Source organism: Haliotis cracherodii, unplaced genomic scaffold, assembly GCF_022045235.1.
Source record: "Haliotis cracherodii isolate W230 unplaced genomic scaffold, xgHalCrac1.p SCAF_13, whole genome shotgun sequence".
Classification (NCBI taxonomy): Eukaryota; Metazoa; Mollusca; class Gastropoda; order Lepetellida; family Haliotidae; genus Haliotis; species Haliotis cracherodii.
The window spans coordinates 40865179-40889645 of NW_027266268.1; the positions used below are offsets into that span (position 1 = coordinate 40865179).

General features: G+C 45.7%; 1 protein-coding gene across 1 annotated transcript in view; it reads left to right on the forward strand.

The window, feature by feature from the left end:
• Nucleotides 1-24467, forward strand: part of LOC139458720 (von Willebrand factor A domain-containing protein 7-like) — a 60898-nt gene that overhangs the window by 19889 nt on the left and 16542 nt on the right. The window lies entirely within an intron of this gene.

Here is a 24467-nt window from a genome sequence, read left to right on the forward strand (position 1 = left end):
GTCGTAGGAGATAAGACTGTTGCTGATACATTAGTTAACCGATTCTATATTCTGCTAGACTTTGAATTACTAGATAGTCACATGCCCTTCTATGAAGCATCCCTAGGCGATAGGTTAGAATACGAACTCACTTTTAATGACTACAGCAGAGTAATCAAAGCCGCTGAAGATGGTACTAGCTATTCTATTGACAATATCTCACTGGAGTATGATATGATAACAGATCCTGAATTAGCCAGACAAATTCGTACCCAGTATACCGGAAATTTAACCATTTTGTACGATCACGTGCTTCGACATCTAAAGATCACCAGGAACAAAAAACATATGACGTGGAATATCAATGTAAACGTCCTCGCTAGATCGTTGAAAGGTATTTTAATGTTGTTCGAGGACCCCTCTGATGCATTTGCAAGAGATACCAAGAATTTCTACAATCCCAAGATTACAACAGTAGAATTGATTGTCGAGGGAGTGCCTAATCAACTATATAGTCAACAGTGGGATGAGATTAAAAACTCCCTTCTATGAAACGAAGCCGAGAAGTTAACGCGGTCGTGAAAGATCTGTCTCTCGGGGATGTATCGATGGCTGAATACCTTACCACGAAGTATGCGCTATGGCTCGACATTCGAACCACGGACGATGACCAACTTCCATGGAAGTGGGCGGAAAATAGAAAATGCCATTGAGGATTACTATACAGATAACGAAGCACCAGGAAGCGGCTGGTAAATTAAACTTATATTTGCACGTGATTATACACTTAATATTAATACTTAATATACAGAATGGAAGATTCATGCAAGCGATCTATTAATTATCTTTTACTTAAAGAACCGCACTGCGCTATCATCTTCTGGCAAACGGGTTGTGGAAAAACAGCTTTTATTCTAGATATTTTACAAAGTCATTATCAGAATGTTTTCTACCATATTATTATTCTGTGCCCGACTATAAACGTTAACAAAACATACCTATCGATAGATTGGGTAATGAAGGATCCCGGGGTGTACAGAGTTGATTCGGGTGATCCTTTACAAGACTGTTTACGAGTATGTCACGAAAAATACAAAGGAGAATCAACCCTTTTCATAATAGACGACTGCAGTGCGAGTAAAGAACTTACCAAAAAGAAAGATATGCTTTCATATTTAGCATTCTCCGGTCGGCAAATGGAACATAGCGTTTGGGTACCTACTCAAAAATACAACTCTGTCCTGAAAGATCTCAGAGAGCAGACTAAGTGGGTAGCACTGTTTCATTGCAAAGACCGAGATTCATTTGAGGAATGTTTACCCGAAAATGATGTTTTTTATACCAAGCTCGAGCGAGATCAAGTCAGAAAACTGTTAGCGGAAACGAAACATTGTAAACTCGTATTAAAAACCGATCAACCAGCTGCTTATGCAATTGCCTAGCAAAAATATAGCAACTGCTTAGCAAATGAAGCAACCTCTAAGCAAAAAATATAGCAAACATAGCAACTGCTAAGCAATAATATAACAAAAATATAGCAAAAGAAGCAAGTAGAGAAAAAATTAGCAAAAATACAACAAATAAATAACTGTACACTCTTAGGTCTGTCATAGTCTGTCCCACAGTGATTCACTCTGCCGAAAACTGTACACTCCAAGGTCTATCATTGTCTGTCCCAGAGTGTTTCACTCCCCTGACAACTGTACACTCCAAGGTATATCAGTGTCTCTTCCATAGCTTTTCACTCCACCGAAAACTGTACCCTCCATGGTATGTAAGTGTCTGTCACACAATGTTTCACTCCCGCGACAACTGTACACTCTAAGGTCTGTAGGTGTCTGTCCCACAGTGTTTCACTTGGCGGACAACTGTACACTCTAAGGTCTGTCAGTGTCTGTTCCACAGTGTTTCACTCCGCTGACAACTGTACACTCTAAGGTCTGTCAATGTCTGTCCTAAAATGTTTCACTCCTGCGAAAACTGTACACTCTTAGGCCTGTAGGTGTCTATCCCACAATGTTTCAAATGGCCGACAACTGTACACTCTAACGTCTGTCAGTGTCTGTCCCCCAATGTTTCACTCCGCTCACAACTGTACACTCAAAGGTCTGCAGGTGCCTGTCCCACAGTACACTCTAATGTCTGTCAGTGTCTGTCCCTCAATGTCTCACTCTGCCGACAACTGTACACACTAAGGTCTGTCAGTGTCTGTACCAGAGTGTTTCACTCTGCCGACAACTGTACAGTCTTAGGTCTGTCAGTGTCTGTCCCACAATGTTTCACTCAGCGGACAACTGTACACTCTAAGGTCTGTCAGTGTTTGTCCCACAATGTTTTACTCTCCGGACAACTGTACACTCTAAGGTTTGTCAGTGTCTGTTTCACAATGTTTCACTTAGCCGACAACTGTACACTCTAAGGTCTGTCAGTGTCTGTTCCACAATGTTTCACTTAGCCGACAACTGTACACTCCAAGGTATATCAGTGTCTGTCCTACAGTGTTTCACTCTGCCGACAACTGTACAATCTAAGGTCTGTCAGTGTCTGTCCCGCAGTGTTTCACTCTGCTGACAACTGTAAACTCTTAGGTCTGTCAGTGTCTGTTCCACAATGTTTCACTTAGCCGACAACTGTACACTCCAAGGTATATCAGTGTCTGTCCTACAGTGTTTCACTCTGCCGACAACTGTACAATCTAAGGTCTGTCAGTGTCTGTCCCGCAGTGTTTCACTCTGCTGACAACTGTACACTCCAAGGTATATCAGTGTCTGTCCTACAGTGTTTCACTCTGCCGACAACTGTACAATCTAAGTTCTCTCAGTGTCTGTCCCCTCTGGTTTTCATCCGCCGACAACTGAACACTTTGATGTCTGTCAGTGTCTGTTCCACAATGTTTCACTCTGCTGACAACTGTACACTCTTCGGTATGTTAGTGTCTGTCCCACAGTGTTTTGCTCGAACGACAACTGTACACTCTAAGGTCTGTCTGTGTCTATCCAACAATGTTTCACTCTGCCGACAACTGTACACTTTAAGGTCTGTGAGTGTCTTTCTCACAATGTTTCACTCTGCGGACAACTGTACACTCAAAGGTATATCAGTGTCTGTCCTACAGTGTTTCACTCTGCCGACAACTGTACAATCTAAGGTCTGTAGGTGTGTGTCCCACAATGTTTCACTCTGCCGACAACTGTATACTCTAAGGTCTGTTATTGTCTGTCCCACAATGTTTTACTCTGCCGACAACTGTACACTCTTAGGTCTCTCAGTGTCTGTCCCACAATGTTTTACTCTGCCGACAACTGTACACTCTTATGTCTGTCAGTGTCTCTTCCACAATGTTTTACTCGTCCGACAACTGTACACTCTTATGTCTGTCAGTGTCTCTTCCACAATGTTTCACTCTGCCGACACCTGAACACTCTTATGTCTGTCAGTGTCTCTTCCACAATGTTTTACTCTGCCGACAACTGTACACTCTTATGTCTGTCAGTGTCTCTTCCACAATGTTCTACTCTGCCGACAACTGTAAACTCTTAGGTCTGTCAGTGTCTCTTCCACAATGTTTCACTCTGCCGAAAATTGTACGCTCTAAGGTTTGTCAGTGTCTGTTTCACAATGTTTCACTATGCCGACAACTGTACACTCTTAGGTCTGTCAGTGTCTGTCCCACAGTGTTTCACTTAGCCGACAACTGTACCCTCTTAGGTCTGTCAGTGTCTGCCCACAGTGTTTCACTTAGCCGACAACTGTACACTCTAAGGTCTGTCAATGTCTGTCCCACAGTGTTTCACTCGTCCGACAACTGTAAACTCTTAGGTCTGTCAGTGTCTGTCCCACAGTGTTTCACTCGTCCGACAACTGTAAACTCTTAGGTCTGTCAGTGTCTGTTCCACAATGTTTCACTTAGCCGACAACTGTAAACTCTTAGGTATGTTATTGTCTGTCCAACAGTGTTTTGCTCGAACGACAACTGTACACTCTTAGGTATGTTATTGTCTGTCCCACAGTGTTTTGCTCGAACGACAACTGTACACTCTAAGGTCTGTCAGTGTCTGTCCCACAGTGTTTCATTCTGCCGACAACTTTACACTCTAAGGTCTGTTATTGTCTGTCCCACAATGTTTTACTCTGCCGACAACTGTACACTCTTAGGTCTTTCATTGTCTGTCCCACAATGTTTCACTCGTCGAACAACTGTACACTCTTATGTCTGTCAGGGTCTGTCCAACAGTGTTTCACTCGGCCGAAAATTGTACATTCTAAGTTCTGTCAATGTCCATCCCACAATGTTTCACTCTGCAGATAACTGCACACTCTAAGGTCTCTCAGTGTCTGTCCCACAGTGTTTCACTCTGCCAACAACTGTACACTCTAAGGTCTGTAGGTGTCTCTCCCACAGTGTTTCACTCGGCCAACGACTGTACACTCTAAGGTCTGTAACTGACTATTCCACAGTGTTTCACTCTGCCGACAACTGTAGATTCTTAGGTCTCTCAGTGTCTGTCCGACAGTGTTTCACTCGGCCGACAACTGTACACTCTAAGGTCTGTCAGTGTCTGTCCCGCAGTGTTTCACTCTGCTGACAACTGTACACTCTTAGGTCTCTCACTGTCTGTCCCACAGTGTTTCATTCTGCGGACAACTGTACACTTTAAGGCCTCTCAGCGTTTGTCCCACAATGTTTCACTCAGTGAAAAAACTGTACACTCTAAGGTCTGTCAGTTTCTGTTCCACAATGTTTCACTCTGCCGACAACTGTACACTCTTAGGTCTGTAAATGTCTGTCACACAGTGTTTCACTCACGGATAACTGTACACTCTAAGGTCTATCAGTTTCTGTCCCATAATGTTTCACTATGCCGACAACTGTACAGTCTAAGGTCTGTCAGTGTGTCCCACATTGTTTCACTCATCCGACAACTGTACACTCTAAGGTCTGTCAGTGTCTGTCCCACAATGTTTCTCTCTGCCGACAACTGTACACTCTAAGGCCTGCCAGTGTCTCTCCCACAGAGTTTCACTCCGCCGACATCTGTACAGTCTAAGGTTTGTCAGTGTCTCTTTCACAATGTTTCACTCGGAAGACAATTGTACACTCTAAGGTATGTCAGTGTCTGCCCTAGAGTGTTTCACTCTGCCGACAAATTGTACACTCTAAGGTCTGTCGGTGTCTGTCCCCTCTGGTTTGCCTCCACCGACGACTGTACACTCTAAGGTCTGTAAACGTCTGTCACACAGTGTTTCACTCTGTGGACAACTGTACACTCTAAGGTCTGACAGTTTCTTTCCCACAATGTTTCACTCTGCCGAAAAATGTACACTCTAAGGTCTGTCAGTGTCTGTGCCACAGTATTTCAATCTCCTGACAAGTGTACACTCTAACGTCTGTCAGTGTCTGTCCCACAATGTTTCACTCTGCCGACAACTGTACACTCTAAGGTCTGTCAGTGTCTGTCCCACAGTGTTTCACTCGGCCGAAAACTGTACACTCTAAGGTCTGTCAGTGTCTGTCCCACAATGTTTCACTCGGCCGACACCTGTACACTCTTATGTCTGTCAGTGTCTGTCCCACAGTGTTTCACACTGCCGACAACTGTACACTCTAAGGTCTGTCAGTGTCTGTCCCACAGTGTTTCACTCTGCCGACAACTGTACACTCTAAGGTCTGTATATGTCTGTCCCACAATGTTTCACTCTGCCGACAACTGTAGACTCTAAGGTCTGTCAGTGACTGTCCCACAGTGTTTCACTTAGCCGACATCTGTACACTCTAAGGTATGTCAGTGTCTGCCCCACAATGTTTCACTCTTCCGATAAATGTACACTCTAAGGTCTGTCAGTGTCTGTCCCCTCTGGTTTTCCTCCACAGACAACTGTCCACTCTGAAGACTGTCACTGTGTGTCCTACAGTGTTTCACTCTGCCGACAACTGTACATTCTTAGGTCTGTCAGTGTCTGTCAAACAGTGTTTTACTCTGCCGACAACTGTACACTCTAAGGTATCTCAGTGTCTGTCCCACAGTGTTTCACTCTGCCGACAACTGTACACTCTAATGTCTGTCAGCGTCTGTCCCACAGTGTTTCACTCTGCCGATAACTTTACACTCTAAGGTCTGTAAATGACTGTCCCACAGTGTTTCACTCTGCCAAAACCTGTACACTCTAAGGTATGTCAGTGTCTGTCCAACAATGTTTCATTCTGACGACAACTGTACACTCTAAGGTCTGTCAGTGTCTGTCCCACAGTGTTTCACTCTGCCGACAACTGTACACTCTAAGGTCTGTCAGTGTCTGTCCCACAGTGTTTCACTCTGCCGACAACTCTACACTCTAAGATCTATCAGTGTCTGTCCCACAATGTTTCTCTCGGCCGACAACTGTACAATCTAAGGTCTGTCAATGTCTCTCCCACAGAGTTTCACTCCGCCGACATCTGTACAGTCTAAGGTTTGTCAGTGTCTCTTCCACAATGTTTCACTCGGAAGACAATTGTACACTCTAAGGTATGTCAGTGTCTGCCCTAGAGTGTTTCACTCTGCCGACAAATTGTACACTCTAAGGTCTGTCGGTGTCTGTCCCCTCTGGTTTTCCTCCACCGACAACTGTACACTCTAAGGTCTGTAAACGTCTGTAACACAGTGTTTCACTCTGTGGACAACTGTACACTCTAAGGTCTGACAGTTTCTTTCCCACAATGTTTCACTCTGCCGACAAATGTACACTCTAAGGTCTGTCAGTGTCTGTCCCACAGTATTTCAATCTCCTGACAAGTGTACACTCTAACGGCTGTCAGTGTCTGTCCCACAATGTTTCACTCTACCGACACCTGTACACTCTAAGGTCTGTCAGTGTCTCTCCCACGTTGTTTCACTCTTCCGACAACTGTTTACTCTAAGGTATGTCAGTGTGTGCCCTACAGTGTTTCACTCGGCTGACAACTGTACACTCTAAGGTCTGTCAGTTTCTGTCCCACAATGTTTCACTCTGCCGACACCTGTACACTCTCAGGTCTGTCAGTGTCTCTCCCACGTTGTTTCACTCTTCCGACAACTGTTTACTCTAAGGTATGTCAGTGTCTGCCCTACAATGTTTCACTCTGACGACAACTGTACACTCTAAGGTCTGTCAGTGTCTGTCCCACAGTGTTTCACTCTGCTGACAACTGTACACTCTAAGGTCTGTCAGTGTCTGTCCCACAGTGTTTCACTCATCCGACAACTGTACACTCTAAGGTCTGTCAGTGTCTGTCCCACAATGTTTCACTCTGCCGACAACTCTACACTCTAAGATCTATCAGTGTCTGTCCCACAATGTTTCACTCGGCCGACAACTGTACAATCTAAGGTCTGTCAATGTCTCTCTCACAATGTTTCACTCTGCCGACAACTGTACACTCTAAGGCCTGCCAGTGTCTCTCCCACAGAGTTTCACTCCGCCGACATCTGTACAGTCTAAGGTTTGTCAGTGTCCCTTCCACAATGTTTCACTCGGAAAACAATTGTACACTCTAAGGTATCTCAGTGTCTGCCCTAGAGTGTTTCACTCTGCCGACAAATTGTACACTCTAAGGTCTGTCGGTGTCTGTCCCCTCTGGTTTTCCTCCACCGACAACTGTACACTCTAGGGTCTGTAAACGTCTGTCACACAGTGTTTCACTCTGTGGACAACTGTACACTCTAAGGTCTGACAGTTTCTTTCCCACAATGTTTCACTCTGCCGAAAAATGTACACTCTAAGGTCTGTCAGTGTCTGTCCCACAGTATTTCAATCTCCTGACAAGTGTACACTCTAACGTCTGTCAGTGTCTGTCCCACAATGTTTCACTCTGCCGACAACTGTACACTCTAAGGTCTGTCAGTGTCTGTCCCACAGTGTTTCACTCGGCCGACAACTGTACACTCTAAGGTCTGTCAGTGTCTGTCCCACAATGTTTCACTCTGCCGACACCTGTACACTCTTATGTCTGTCAGTGTCTGTCCCACAGTGTTTCACACTGCCGACAACTGTACACTCTAAGGTCTGTCAGTGTCTGTCCCCCAGTGTTTCACTCTGCCGACAACTGTACACTCTAAGGTCTGTATATGTCTGTCCCACAATGTTTCACTCTGCCGAACACTGTAGACTCTAAGGTCTGTCAGTGACTGTCCCACAGTGTTTCACTTAGCCGACATCTGTACACTCTAAGGTATGTCAGTGTCTGCCCCACAATGTTTCACTCTTCCGATAAATGTACACTCTAAGGTCTGTCAGTGTCTGTCCCCTCTGGTTTTCCTCCACAGACAACTGTCCACTCTGAAGACTGTCACTGTGTGTCCTACAGTGTTTCACTCTGCCGACAACTGTACATTCTTAGGTCTGTCAGTGTCTGTCAAACAGTGTTTTACTCTGCCGACAACTGTACACTCTAAGGTATCTCAGTGTCTGTCCCACAGTGTTTCACTCTGCCGACAACTGTACACTCTAATGTCTGTCAGCGTCTGTCCCACAGTGTTTCACTCTGCCGATAACTTTACACTCTAAGGTCTGTAAATGACTGTCCCACAGTGTTTCACTCTGCCAAAACCTGTACACTCTAAGGTATGTCAGTGTCTGTCCAACAATGTTTCACTCTGACGACAACTGTACACTCTAAGATCTATCAGTGTCTGTCCCACAATGTTTCTCTCGGCCGACAACTGTACAATCTAAGGTCTGTCAATGTCTCTCCCACAGAGTTTCACTCCGCCGACATCTGTACAGTCTAAGGTTTGTCAGTGTCTCTTCCACAATGTTTCACTCGGAAGACAATTGTACACTCTAAGGTATGTCAGTGTCTGCCCTAGAGTGTTTCACTCTGCCGACAAATTGTACACTCTAAGGTCTGTCGGTGTCTGTCCCCTCTGGTTTTCCTCCACCGACAACTGTACACTCTAAGGTCTGTAAACGTCTGTCACACAGTGTTTCACTCTGTGGACAACTGTACACTCTAAAGTCTGACAGTTTCTTTCCCACAATGTTTCACTCTGCCGACAAATGTACACTCTAAGGTCTGTCAGTGTCTGTCCCACAGTATTTCAATCTCCTGACAAGTGTACACTCTAACGTCTGTCAGTGTCTGTCCCACAATGTTTCACTCTACCGACACCTGTACACTCTAAGGTCTGTCAGTGTCTCTCCCACGTTGTTTCACTCTTCCGACAACTGTTTACTCTAAGGTATGTCAGTGTCTGCCCTACAGTGTTTCACTCGGCCGACAACTGTACACTCTAAGGTCTGTCAGTTTCTGTCCCACAATGTTTCACTCTGCCGACACCTGTACACTCTCAGGTGTGTCAGTGTCTCTCCCACGTTGTTTCACTCTTCCGACAACTGTTTACTCTAAGGTATGTCAGTGTCTGCCCTACAGTGTTTCACTCTGACGACAACTGTACACTCTAAGGTCTGTCAGTGTCTGTCCCACAGTGTTTCACTCTGCTGACAACTGTACACTCTAAGGTCTGTCAGTGTCTGTCCCACAGTGTTTCACTCATCCGACAACTGTACACTCTAAGGTCTGTCAGTGTCTGTCCCACAATGTTTCACTCTGCCGACAACTCTACACTCTAAGATCTATCAGTGTCTGTCCCACAATGTTTCACTCGGCCGACAACTGTACAATCGAAGGTCTGTCAATGTCTCTCTCACAATGTTTCACTCTGCCGACAACTGTACACTCTAAGGCCTGCCAGTGTCTCTCCCACAGAGTTTCACTCCGCCGACATCTGTACAGTCTAAGGTTTGTCAGTGTCCCTTCCACAATGTTTCACTCGGAAGACAATTGTACACTCTAAGGTATGTCAGTGTCTGCCCTAGAGTGTTTCACTCTGCCGACAAATTGTACACTCTAAGGTGTGTCGGTGTCTGTCCCCTCTGGTTTTCCTCCACCGACAACTGTACACTCTAGGGTCTGTAAACGTCTGTCACACAGTGTTTCACTCTGTGGACAACTGTACACTCTAAGGTCTGACAGTTTCTTTCCCACAATGTTTCACTCTGCCGACAAATGTACACTCTAAGGTCTGTCAGTGTCTGTCCCACAGTATTTCAATCTCCTGACAAGTGTACACTCTAACGTCTGTCAGTGTCTGTCCCACAATGTTTCACTCTGCCGACAACTGTACACTCTAAGGTCTGTCAGTGTCTGTCCCACAGTGTTTCACTCGGCCGACAACTGTACACTCTAAGGTCTGTCAGTGTCTGTCCCACAATGTTTCACTCTGCCGACACCTGTACACTCTTATGTCTGTCAGTGTCTGTCCCACAGTGTTTCACACTGCCGACAACTGTACACTCTAAGGTCTGTCAGCGTCTGTCCCACAGTGTTTCACTCTGCCGACAACTGTACACTCTAAGGTCTGTATATGTCTGTCCCACAATGTTTCACTCTGCCGACAACTGTAGACTCTAAGGTCTGTCAGTGACTGTCCCACAGTGTTTCACTTAGCCGACACCTGTGCACTCTAAGGTCTGTCAGTGTCTGTCCCCTCTGGTTTTCCTCCACAGACAACTGTCCACTCTGAGGACTGTCACTGTGTGTCCTACAGTGTTTCACTCTGCCGACAACTGTACATTCTTAGGTCTGTCAGTGTCTGTCAAACAGTGTTTTACTCTGCCGACAACTGTACACTCTAAGGTATCTCAGTGTCTGTCCCACAGTGTTTCACTCTGCCGACAACTGTACACTCTAATGTCTGTCAGTGTCTGTCCCACAGTGTTTCACTCTGCCGATAACTTTACACTCTAAGGTCTGTAAATGACTGTCCCACAGTGTTTCACTCTGCCAAAACCTGTACACTCTAAGGTATCTCAGTGTCTGTCCAACAATGTTTCACTCTGACGACAACTGTACACTCTAAGGTCTGTCAGTGTCTGTCCCACAGTGTTTCACTCTGCTGACAACTGTACACTCTAAGGTCTGTCAGTGTCTGTCCCACAGTGTTTCACTCTGCCGACAAATGTACACTCTAAGGTCTGTCAGTGTCTGTCCCACAGTGTTTCACTCTGCCGACAACTCTACACTCTAAGATCTATCAGTGTCTGTCCCACAATGTTTCACTCGGCCGACAACTGTACAATCTAAGGTCTGTCAATGTCTCTCCCACAGAGTTTCACTCCGCCGACATCTGTACAGTCTAAGGTTTGTCAGTGTCTCTTCCACAATGTTTCACTCGGAAGACAATTGTACACTCTAAGGTATGTCAGTGTCTGCCCTAGAGTGTTTCACTCTGCCGACAAATTGTACACTCTAAGGTCTGTCGGTGTCTGTCCCCTCTGGTTTTCCTCCACCGACAACTGTACACTCTAAGGTCTGTAAACGTCTGTCACACAGTGTTTCACTCTGTGGACAACTGTACACTCTAAGGTCTGACAGTTTCTTTCCCACAATGTTTCACTCTGCCGACAAATGTACACTCTAAGGTCTGTCAGTGTCTGTCCCACAGTATTTCAATCTCCTGACAAGTGTACACTCTAACGTCTGTCAGTGTCTGTCCCACAATGTTTCACTCTGCCGACACCTGTACACTCTAAGGTCTGTCAGTGTCTCTCCCACGTTGTTTCACTCTTCCGACAACTGTTTACTCTAAGGTATGTCAGTGTCTGCCCTACAGTGTTTCACTCGGCCGACAACTGTACACTCTAAGGTCTGTCAGTTTCTGTCCCACAATGTTTTACTCTGCCGACACCTGTACACTCTCAGGTCTGTCAGTGTCTCTCCCACGTTGTTTCACTCTTCCGACAACTGTTTACTCTAAGGTATGTCAGTGTCTGCCCTACAATGTTTCACTCTGACGACAACTGTACACTCTAAGGTCTGTCAGTGTCTGTCCCACAGTGTTTCACTCTGCTGACAACTGTACACTCTAAGGTCTGTCAGTGTCTGTCCCACAGTGTTTCACTCTGCCGACAAATGTACACTCTAAGGTCTATCAGTGTCTGTCCCACAATGTTTCACTCTGCCGACAACTTTACACTCTAAGATCTATCAGTGTCTGTCCCACAATGTTTCACTCGGCCGACAACTGTACAATCAAAGGTCTGTCAATGTCTCTCCCACAGAGTTTCACTCCGCCGACATCTGTACAGTCTAAGGTTTGTCAGTGTCTCTTCCACAATGTTTCACTCGGAAGACAATTGTACACTCTAAGGTATGTCAGTGTCTGCCCTAGAGTGTTTCACTCTGCCGACAAATTGTACACTCTAAGGTCTGTCGGTGTCTGTCCCCTCTGGTTTTCCTCCACCGACAACTGTACACTCTAAGGTCTGTAAACGTCTGTAACACAGTGTTTCACTCTGTGGACAACTGTACACTCTAAGGTCTGACAGTTTCTTTCCCACAGTGTTTCACTCTGCCGACAAATGTACACTCTAAGGTCTGTCAGTGTCTGTCCCACAGTATTTCAATCTCCTGACAAGTGTACACTCTAACGACTGTCAGTGTCTGTCCCACAATGTTTCACTCTGCCGACACCTGTACACTCTAAGGTCTGTCAGTGTCTCTCCCACGTTGTTTCACTCTTCCGACAACTGTTTACTCTAAGGTATGTCAGTGTCTGCCCTACAGTGTTTCACTCGGCCGACAAATGTACACTATAAGGTCCGTCAGTGTCTGTCCCACACTGTTTCACTCTGCCGGCAACAGTACACTCTAACGTCTGTCAGTGTCTTTCCAAGAGTGTTTCACTCTGCAGACAACTGTACACTCTAAGGTCTGTCAGCGTCTGTCCCACAGTGTTTCACTCTGTTGACAACTGTACACTCTAAGGTCTGTCAGTGTCTGTCCCACAGTGTTTCACTCTACAGACAACTGTACACTCTAAGGTCTGTCAGTGTCTGTCTCACACTGTTTCACTCTGCAGACAACTGTACACTCTAAGGTCTGTCAGTGTCTGTCCCACAATGTTTCACTCTGCCGACAACTCTACACTCTAAGATCTATAAGTGTCTGTCCCACAATGTTTCACTCGGCCGACAACTGTACACTCTAAGGTCTGTCAATGTCTGTCCCACAGTGTTTCACTCTGCCAACAACTGTACACTCTAAGGTCTCTAGGTGTCTCTCCCACAGTGTTTCACTCGGCCAACGACTGTACACTCTAAGGTCTGTAACTGACTATTCGACAGTGTTTCACTCTGCAGACAACTGTAGATTCTTAGGTCTCTCAGTGTCTGTCCGACAGTGTTTCACTCGGCCGACAACTGTACACTCTAAGGTCTTTCAGTGTCTGTCCCACAGTGTTTCACTCTGCTGACAACTGTACACTCTAAGATCTATCAGTGTCTGTCCCACAATGTTTCACTCGGCCGACAACTGTACAATCTAAGGTCTCTCAATGTCTCTCTCACAATGTTTCACTCTGCCGACAACTGTACACTCTAAGGCCTGCCAGTGTATCTCCCACAGAGTTTCACTCCGCCGACATCTGTACAGTCTAAGGTTTGTCAGTGTCGCTTCCACAATGTTTCACTCGGAAGACAATTGTACACTCTAAGGTATGTCAGTGTCTGCCCTAGAGTGTTTCACTCTGCCGACAAATTGTACACTCTAAGGTCTGTCGGTGTCTGTCCCCTCTGGTTTTCCTCCACCGACAACTGTACACTCTAATGTCTGTAAACGTCTGTCACACAGTGTTTCACTCTGTGGACAACTGTACACTCTAAGGTCTGACAGTTTGTTTCCCACAATGTTTCACTCTGCCGACAAATGTACACTCTAAGGTCTGTCAGTGTCTGTCCCACAGTATTTCAATCTCCTGACAAGTGTACACTCTAACGTCTGTCAGTGTCTGTCCCACAATGTTTCACTCTGCCGACAACTGTACACTCTAAGGTCTGTCAGTGTCTGTCCAACAGTGTTTTACTCTGCCGACAACTGTACACTCTAAGGTATCTCAGTGTCTGTCCCACAGTGTTTCACTCTGCCGACAACTGTACACTCTAATGTCCGTCTTCGTCTGTCCCACAGTGTTTCATTCTGCCGATAACTTTACACTCTAAGGTCTGTAAATGACTGTCCCACAGTGTTTCACTCTGCCGAAACCTGTACACTCTAAGGTATGTCAGTGTCTGTCCAACAATGTTTCACTCTGACGACAACTGTACACTCTAACGTCTGTCAGTGTTTGTCCCACAGTGTTTCACTCTGCTGACAACTTTACACTCTAAGGTCTGTCAGTGTCTGTCCCACAGTGTTTCACTCTGCCGACAAATGTACACTCTAAGGTCTGTCAGTGTCTGTCCCACAATGTTTCACTCTGCCGACAACTCTACACTCTAAGATCTATCAGTGTCTGTCCCACAATGTTTCACTCTGCCGACAAATTGTAAACTCTAAGGTCTGTCGGTGTCTGTCCCCTCTGGTTTTCCTCCACCGACAACTGTACACTCTAAGGTCTGTAAACGTCTGTCACACAGTGTTTCACTCTGTGGACAACTGTACACTCTAAGGTCTGAAAGTTTCTTTCCCACCATGTTTCACTCTGCCGACAAATGTACACTCTAAGGTCTGTCAGTGTCTGTCCCACAGTATTTCAATCTCCTGACAAGTGTACACTCTAACGTCTCTCAGTGTCTGTCCCACAATGTTTCACTCTGCCGACACCTGTACACTCTAAGGTCTGTCAGTGTCTCTCCCACGTTGTTTCACTCTTCCGACAACTGTTTACTCTAAGGTATGTCAGTGTCTGCCCTACAGTGTTTCACTCGGCCGACAAATGTACACTATAAGGTCTGTCAGTGTCTGTCCCACAGTGTTTCACTCGGCCGACAACTGTACACTCTAAGGTCTGTCAGTGTCTATCCCACAATATTTCACTCTGCCGACAACTGTACATTCTTAGGTCTGTCAGTGTCTGTCCCACAGTGTTTTACTCTGCCGGCAACAGTACACTCTAACGTCTGTCAGTGTCTGTGCAAGAGTGTTTCACTCTGCCGACAACTGTACACTCTAAGGTCTGTCAGCGTCTGTCCCACAATGTTTCACTCTGACGACAACTGTACACTCTAAGTTCTGTCAGTGTCTGGCCCACAGTGTTTCACTCGATCGACAACTGTACACTCTAAGGTCTGTCAGTGTCTGTCCCACAGTGTTTCACTCTGTCGACAACTGTACACTCTAAGGTCTGTGAGTGTCTGTCCCACAGTGTTTCACTCTGCAGACAACTGTACACTCTAAGGTCTGTCAGTGTCCGTCTCACACTGTTTCACTCTGCAGACAACTGTACACTCTAAGGTCTGTCAATGTCTGTCCCACAGTGTTTCACTCTGCCGATAAATGTACACTCTAAGGTATTTCAGTGTCTGACCCAAAGTGTTTCACTCTGCAGACAACTGTACACTCTAAGGTCTGTCAGTGTCTGTCCCACAATGTTTCACTCTGCCGACAACTGTACACTCTAAGGTCTGTCAGTGTGTGTCCCACAGTGTTTCACTCTGCAGACAACTGTACACTCTAAGATCTATCAGTGTCTGTCCCACAATGTTTCACTCTGCCGACAATTGTACAATCTAAGGTCTGTCAATATCTCTCTCGCAATCTTTCACTCTGCCAACAACTGTACACTCTAAGGTCTGTCAGTGTCTCTCCCACAATGTTTCACTCTGCCGACATCTGTACAATCTAAGGTATGTCAGTGTCTCTTCCACAATGTTTCACTCGGAAGACAATTGTACACTCTAAGGTATGTCAGTGTCTGCCCTAGAGTGTTTCACTCTGCCGACAAATTGTACACTCTAAGGTCTGTCGGTGTCTGTCCCCTCTGGTTTTCCTCCACCGACAACTGTACACTCTAAGGTCTGTAAACGTCTGTCAAACAGTGTTTCACTCTGTGGACAACTGTACACTCTAAGGTCTGTCAGTTTCTTTCCCACAATGTTTCACTCTGCCGACAACAGTATACTCTAAGAACTGTCAGTGTCTGTCCCACAGTGTTTGAATCTGCTGACAACTGTACACTCTATGGTCTGTCAGTGTTTGTCCCACAATGTTTCACTCTGCCGACAACAGTACACTTTAAGGTATGTCAGTGTTTGTCCCACAATGTTTCACTCTGCCGACAACTGTACACTTTAAGGTCTATCAGTGTTTGTCCCACAATGTTTCACTCTGCCGACAACAGTACACTCTAAGGTCTGTCAGTGTCTGTCCCACAATGTTTCACTCTGCCGACACCTGTACACTCTAAGGTCTGTCAGTGTCTCTCCCACGTTGTTTCACTCTTCCGACAACTGTTTACTCTAAGGTATGTCAGTGTCTGCCCTACAATGTTTCACTCTGACGACAACTGTACACTCTAAGGTCTGTCAGTGTCTGTCCCACAGTGTTTCACTCTGCAGACAACTGTACACTCTAAGTTCTGTCAGTGTCTGGCCCACAGTGTTTCACTCGATCGACAACTGTACACTCTAAGGTCTGTCAGTGTCTGTCCCACAGTGTTTCACTCTGTCGACAACTGTACACTCTAAGGTCTGTGAGTGTCTGTCCCACAGTGTTTCACTCTGCAGACAACTGTACACTCTAAGGTCTGTCAGTGTCCGTCTCACACTGTTTCACTCTGCAGACAACTGTACACTCTAAGGTCTGTCAATGTCTGTCCCACAGTGTTTCACTCTGCCGATAAATGTACACTCTAAGGTATTTCAGTGTCTGACCCAAAGTGTTTCACTCTGCAGACAACTGTACACTCTAAGGTCTGTCAGTGTCTGTCCCACAATGTTTCACTCTGCCGACAACTGTACACTCTAAGGTCTGTCAGTGTGTGTCCCACAGTGTTTCACTCTGCAGACAACTGTACACTCTAAGATCTATCAGTGTCTGTCCCACAATGTTTCACTCTGCCGACAATTGTACAATCTAAGGTCTGTCAATATCTCTCTCGCAATCTTTCACTCTGCCAACAACTGTACACTCTAAGGTCTGTCAGTGTCTCTCCCACAATGTTTCACTCTGCCGACATCTGTACAATCTAAGGTATGTCAGTGTCTCTTCCACAATGTTTCACTCGGAAGACAATTGTACACTCTAAGGTATGTCAGTGTCTGCCCTAGAGTGTTTCACTCTGCCGACAAATTGTACACTCTAAGGTCTGTCGGTGTCTGTCCCCTCTGGTTTTCCTCCACCGACAACTGTACACTCTAAGGTCTGTAAACGTCTGTCAAACAGTGTTTCACTCTGTGGACAACTGTACACTCTAAGGTCTGTCAGTTTCTTTCCCACAATGTTTCACTCTGCCGACAACAGTATACTCTAAGAACTGTCAGTGTCTGTCCCACAGTGTTTGAATCTGCTGACAACTGTACACTCTATGGTCTGTCAGTGTTTGTCCCACAATGTTTCACTCTGCCGACAACAGTACACTTTAAGGTATGTCAGTGTTTGTCCCACAATGTTTCACTCTGCCGACAACTGTACACTTTAAGGTCTATCAGTGTTTGTCCCACAATGTTTCACTCTGCCGACAACAGTACACTCTAAGGTCTGTCAGTGTCTGTCCCACAATGTTTCACTCTGCCGACACCTGTAAACTCTAAGGTCTGTCAGTGTCTCTCCCACGTTGTTTCACTCTTCCGACAACTGTTTACTCTAAGGTATGTCAGTGTCTGCCCTACAATGTTTCACTCTGACGACAACTGTACACTCTAAGGTCTGTCAGTGTCTGTCCCACAGTGTTTCACTCTGCTGACAACTGTACACTCTAAGGTCTGTCAGTGTCTGTCCCACAGTGTTTCACTCTGCCGACAAATGTACACTCTAAGGTCTGTCAGTGTCTGTTCCACAGTGTTTCATTCTGCCGACAATTGTACACTCTATGGTCTGTCAGTGTCTGTCCCACAGTGTTTCAATCTGCCGACAACTGTACACTCTAAGGTCGGTCTGTGTCTGTCTCACAGTGTTTCAATCTGCCGACAACTGTACACTCTAAGTTCTGTCATTATCTGTCCCACAGTGTTTCACTCGGCCGACAACTGTACACTCTAAGGTCTCTAAATGTCTGCTCCACAATGTTTCACTCTGCTGACAACTGTACACTCTAAGGTCTGTTCTTGTCTGTCCCACAATGTTTCACTCTGACGACAACTGTACACTCTTAGGTCTGTCAGTGTCTGTCCCACAATGTTTCATTCTGCCGACAACTGTAGACTTTTAGGTCATTCATTGTCTGTCCCACAATGTTTCACTCTGCCGACAACTGAACACTTTAAGCTCTGTCAGTGTGTGTCCCACAATGTTTCACTCTGCTGACAACTGTACACTCTAAGGTCTGTTCTTGTCTGTCCCACAATGTTTCACTATGCCGACAACTGTACACTCTTAGGTCTGTCAGTGTCTGTCCCACAATGTTTCATTCTGCCGACAACTGTACACTTTTAGGTCATTCATGGTCTGTCCCACATTGTTTCATTCTGCGGACATCTGTACACTCTAGGGTCAATCAGTGTCTGTCCCCTCTGGTTTTCCTCTGCAGACAACTGTACACTCTAAGGTCTGTCAGTGTCTGTCCCACAGTGTTTCACTCTGCCGACAACTATACACTCTTAGGTTTGTCAGTGTCTGTCCCACACTTTTTCACTCTGCCGACAACTGTACATTCTTAGGTCTGTCAGTGTCTGTACCACAGTGTTTTACTCTGCAGACAACTGTACACTCTAAGGTCTGTCAGTGTCTGTCCCACAATGTTTCAATTTGACGAAAACTGTACGCTCTAAGGTCTGTCAGCATCTGTCCCACAATGTTTCACTCTGACGACAACTGTACACTCTAAGGTCTGTCAGTGTCTGTCTCACACTGTTTCAATCTGCTGACAACTGTACACTCTAAGGTCTGTCAGTGTTTCTCCCACAATGTTTCACTCTGCCGACAACAGTACACTTTAAGGTCTGTCAGTGTTTGTCCCACAATGTTTCACTCTGCCGACAACTGTACACTCTAAGGTCTGTCAGTGTGTGTCCCACAGTGTTTCACTCTGCAGACAACTGTACACTCTAAGATCTATCAGTGTCTGTCCCACAATGTTTCACTCTGCCGACAATTGTACAATCTAAGGTCTCTCAATATCTCTCTCGCAATGTTTCACTCTGCCAACAACTGTACACTCTAAGGTCTGTCAGTGTCTCTCCCACAATGTTTCACTCTGCCGACATCTGTACACTCTAAGGTATGTCAGCGTCTGCCCTAGAGTGTTTCACTCTGCCGACAAATTGTACACTCTAAGGTCTGTCAGTGTCTGTCCCCTCTGGTTTTCCTCCACCGACAACTGTACACTCTAAGGTCTGTAAACGTCTGTCAAACAGTGTTTCACTCTGTGGACAACTGTACACTCTAAGGTCTGTCAGTTTCTTTCCCACAATGTTTCACTCTGCCGACAACAGTATACTCTAAGAACTGTCAGTGTCTGTCCCACAGTGTTTCAATCTGCTGACAACTGTACACTCTATGGTCTGTCAGTGTTTGTCCCACAATGATTCACTCTGCCGACAACAGTACACTTTAAGGTCTGTCAGTGTTTGTCCCACAATGTTTCACTCTGCCTACAACTGTACACTTTAAGGTCTGTCAGTGTTTGTCCCACAATGTTTCACTCTGCCGACAACAGTACACTCTAAGGTCTGTCAGTGTCTATCCCACAGTGTTTCAATCTCCTGACAACAGTACACTCTAAAGTCTGTCAGTGTCTGTCCCACAATGTTTCACTCTGCTGACAAATGTACACTCTAAGGTCTGTCAGTGTGTCTCCCACAGTGTTTCACTCGGCCGACAACTATTCACTCTAATTTATGTTAGTGTCTGCCCCACAGTGTTTCACTCGGCCGACAAATGTACACTATAAGGTCTGTCAGTGTCTGTCACCTCTGGTTTTCTTACACCGACAACTGTACACTCTAAGGTCTGTAAACGTCTGTCAAACAGTGTTTCACTCTATGGACAACTGTACACTCTAAGGTCTGTCAATTTCTTTCCCACAATGTTTCACTCTGCCGACAACAGTACACTCTAAGAACTGTCAGTGTCTGTCCCACAGTATTTCAATCTGCTGACAACTGTACACTCTATGGTCTCTCAGTGTCCGTCCCACAATGTTTCACTCTGTCGACAACTGTACACTCTTAGGTCTGTCAGTGTCTCTCCCACAGTGTTTCACTCGGCCGACAACTGTACACTCTAAGGTCTGTCAGTGTCTGTCCCACAATTTTTCACTCTGCCGACAACTGTACATTCTTAGGTCATTCAGTGTCTGTCCCACAGTGTTTTACTCTGCAGACAACTGTACACTCTAAGGTCTGTCAGTGTCTGTCCCACAATGTTTCAATCTGACGAAAACTGTACGCTCTAACGTCTGTCAGTGTCTGTCCAACAATGTTTCACTCTGCCGACAACTGTACACTCTAAGGTCTGTCAGCGTCTGTCCCACAATGTTTCACTCTGACGACAACTGTACACTTTAAGGTCTGTCAGTGTTTGTCCCACAATGTTTCACTCTGCCGACAACAGTACACTCTAAGGTCTGTCAGTGTCAGTCCCACAGTGTTTCAATCTCCTGACAACAGTACACTCTAAAGTCTGTCAGTGTCTGTCCCACAATGTTTCACTCTGCTGACAAATGTACACTCTAAGGTCTGTCAGTGTTTCTCCCACAGTGTTTCACTCGGCCGACAATTATTCACTCTAATTTATGTTAGTGTCTGCCCCACAGTGTTTCACTCGGCCGACAAATGTACACTATAACGTCTGTCAGTGTCTATCCCACACTGTTTCACTCGGTCGACAAATCTACACTGTAAGGTCTGTCAGTGTCTGCCCCACAGTGTTTCACTCGGCCGATAAATGTCCACTCTAAGGTCTGTCAGTGTCTGTCCCACACTGTTTCACTCTGCTGACAAATGTACACTCTAAGGTCTGTCAGTGTGTCTCCCACAGTGTTTCACTCGGCCGACAATTATTCACTCTAATTTATGTTAGTGTCTGTCCCAGAGTGTTTCACTCTGTCGACAACTGTACACTCTAAGGTCTGTCAGCGTCTGTCCCACAATCTTAAACTCTGACGACAACTGTACACTCTAAGGTCTGTCAGTGTCTGTCCCACAGTGTTTCTCGCTGCCGACAATTGTACACTCTTAGGTCTGTCAGTGTCTGTCCCACAGTGTTTCACTCTGTCGACAACTGTACACTCTAAGGTCTCTCAGTGTCTGTCCCACAGTGTTTCACTCAGCCGACAACTGTACACTCTAAAGTCTGTCAGTGTCTGTCCCACAGTGTTTCACTCTGCAGACAACTGTACACTCTAAGGTCTGTCAATGTCTGTCCCACAGTGTTTCACTCTGCCAATAACTGTACACTCTAAGGTCTGTCAGTGTGTGTCCCACAGTGTTTCACTCTGCCGACAACTGTACACTCTAAGGTATGTCAGTGTCTGACCCACAGTGTTTCACTCTGCCGACAACTTTACACTCTAAGGTATGTCATTGTCTGACCCACAGTGTTTCACTCTGCCGACAACTGTACACTCTAAGATCTATCAGTGTCCGTCCCACAATGTTTCACTCTGCCGACAACTGTACACTCTAAGGTCTGTGACTGTCTGTCCCACAGTGTTTCACTCGGCCGACAACTGTACACTCTAAGGTCTCTCCGTTTCGGTCCCACAATGTTTCACTCTGCCGAAAACTGTACACTCTAAGGTATATCAGTTTCTCTCTCGCAATGTTTCACTCTGCCAACAACTGTACACTCTAAGGTCTGTCAGTGTCTCTCCCACAGTGTTTCACTCTGCCGACATCTGTACAATCTAAGGTATGTCAGTGTCTCTTCCACAATGTTTCACTCGGACGACAATTGTACACTCTAAGGTATGTCATTAGCTGCCCTAGAGTGTTTCACTCTGCCGACAAATTGTACACTCTAAGGTCTGTCGGTGTCTGTCCCCTCTGGTTTTCCTCCACCGACAACTGTACACTCTAAGGTCTGTCAGTGTCTGTCCCACAATGTTTCACTCAGCCGACAACTGTACACTCTAAAGTATGTCAGTGTCTGTCCCACAGTGTTTCACTCTGCAGAAAACTATACACTCTAAGGTCTGTGAGTGTCTGTCCCACAGTGTTTCACTATGCCGACAACTGTACACTAAAGTATTTCAGTGTCTCTTCCACAATGTTTCACTCTACCGACAACTGTACACTCTCAGGTCTGTCAGTGTCTGCACCACAGTGTTTTATTCTGCCGACAACAGTACACTCTTATGTCTGTCAGGGTCTCTTCCACAATGATTCACTCTGACGACAACTGTACACTCTAGTGTATGGCAGTGTCTCTTCCACAATGTTTCACTCTGACCACAACTGTACACTCTAACGTACGTCAGTGTTTCTTCCACAATGTTTCACTCGGCCTACAACTGTACACTCTAAGGTCTGTCAGTGTCTCTTCCACAATGTTTCACTCTTACGACAACTGTACGCTCCAAGGTCTGTCAGTGTCTCTCCCACAGTGTTTCACACTGCCGACAACTGTACGCTCTAAGGTCTGTCAGTGTCTGTCCCTCAATGTTTCACTCTGCCGACAACTGTACACACTAAGGTCTGTCAGTGTCTGTACCACAATGTTTCAATCTGCCGACATTTGTACACTCTTAGGTCTGTCAGTGTCCTCACAGTGTTTCACTCTGCCGACGTCTGTACATTCTAAGGTCTGTCAGTGTCTGTACCACAATGTTTCAATCTGCCGACATTTGTACACTCTTAGGTCTGTCAGTGTCCTCACAATGTTTCACTCTGCTGACAACTGTACACTCCAAGGTATGACAGGGTCTCTTCCACAATGTTTCACTCTGCCAACAACTGTACACTCTAAGGTCTGTTAGTGTCTCTTCCACAATGTTTCACTCTGCCGACAAATGTACACTCTAAGGTCTGTCATTATCTGTCCCACAATGTTTCACTCTGCCGAAAACTGTACACTCTTAGGTTTGTAATTGACTGTCCTACTGTGTTTCACTCTGCCGACAACTGTACACTATAAGGTCTGTCAGTATCTGTCCCACAATGTTTCACTCTGCCGACAACTGTACACTCTAAGGTCTCTCAGTGTCTGTCCCCTCTGGTTTTCCTCCGCCGACAACTGAACACTCTTAGGTTTCTCAGTGTCTATGTCACAGTGCTTCACTCGTCCGAAATCTGTACACTCTAAGGTCTGTTAGTGTCTGTGTCACAGTGCTTTACTCGTCCGAAAACTGTACACTCTAAGGTCTGTTAGTGTCTGTCTCACAATGTTTCACTCTGCTGACATCTGTACACTCTAAGGTCTGCCAGTGTCTGTCCCACAATGTTTCAATTTGCCAACAACTGTACACTCTAAGGTCTGTCAGTTTCTGTTCCACAATGTTTCACTCTGGCAACAACTGTACACTCTTAGGTCATTCAGTGTCTGTCCCATAATATTTCACTCTGCCAACAACTGTACACTCTAAGGTCTGCCAGTGTCTGTCCCACAATGTTTCAATTTGCCGACAACTGTACACTCTTATGTCTGTCAGTGTCTGTCCCACAATGTTTCACTCTGCTGACAACTGTACACTCTAAGGTCTGTCAGTTTCTGTCCCACAATGTTTCACTCTGCCTACAACTCTACACTCTTAGGTCATTCAGTGTCTTTCCCACTGTGATTCACTCTGACGACAACTGTACACACTAAGGTCTGTCAGTGTCTGTTCCACAGTGTTTCATTCTTCCGACAATTGTACACTCTATGGTCTGTCAGTGTCTGTCCCACAGTGTTTCAATCTGCCGACAACTGTACACTCTAAGGTCGGTCAGTGTCTGTCTCACAGTGTTTCAATCTGCCGACAACTGTACACTCTAAGTTCTGTCATTATCTGTCCCACAGTTTTTCACTCGGCCGACAACTGTACACTCTAAGGTCTCTAAATGTCTGCTCCACAATGTTTCACTCTGACGACAACTGTACACTCTTAGGTCTGTCAGTGTCTGTCCCACAATGTTTCATTCTGCCGACAACTGTAGACTTTTAGGTCATTCATTGTCTGTCCCACAATGTTTCACTCTGCCGACAACTGTACACTTTAAGCTCTGTCAGTGTGTGTCCCACAATGTTTCACTCTGCTGACAACTGTACACTCTAAGGTCTGTTCTTGTCTGTCCCACAATGTTTCACTATGCCGACAACTGTACACTCTTAGGTCTGTCAGTGTCTGTCCCACAATGTTTCATTCTGCCGACAACTGTACACTTTTAGGTCATTCATTGTCTGTCCCACATTGTTTCATTCTGCGGACATCTGTACACTCTAGGGTCAATCAGTGTCTGTCCCCTCTGGTTTTCCTCTGCAGACAACTGTACACTCTAAGGTCTGTCAGTGTCTGTCCCACAGTGTTTCACTCTGCCGACAACTATACACTCTTAGGTTTGTCAGTGTCTGTCCCACAATTTTTAACTCTGCCGACAACTGTACATTCTTAGGT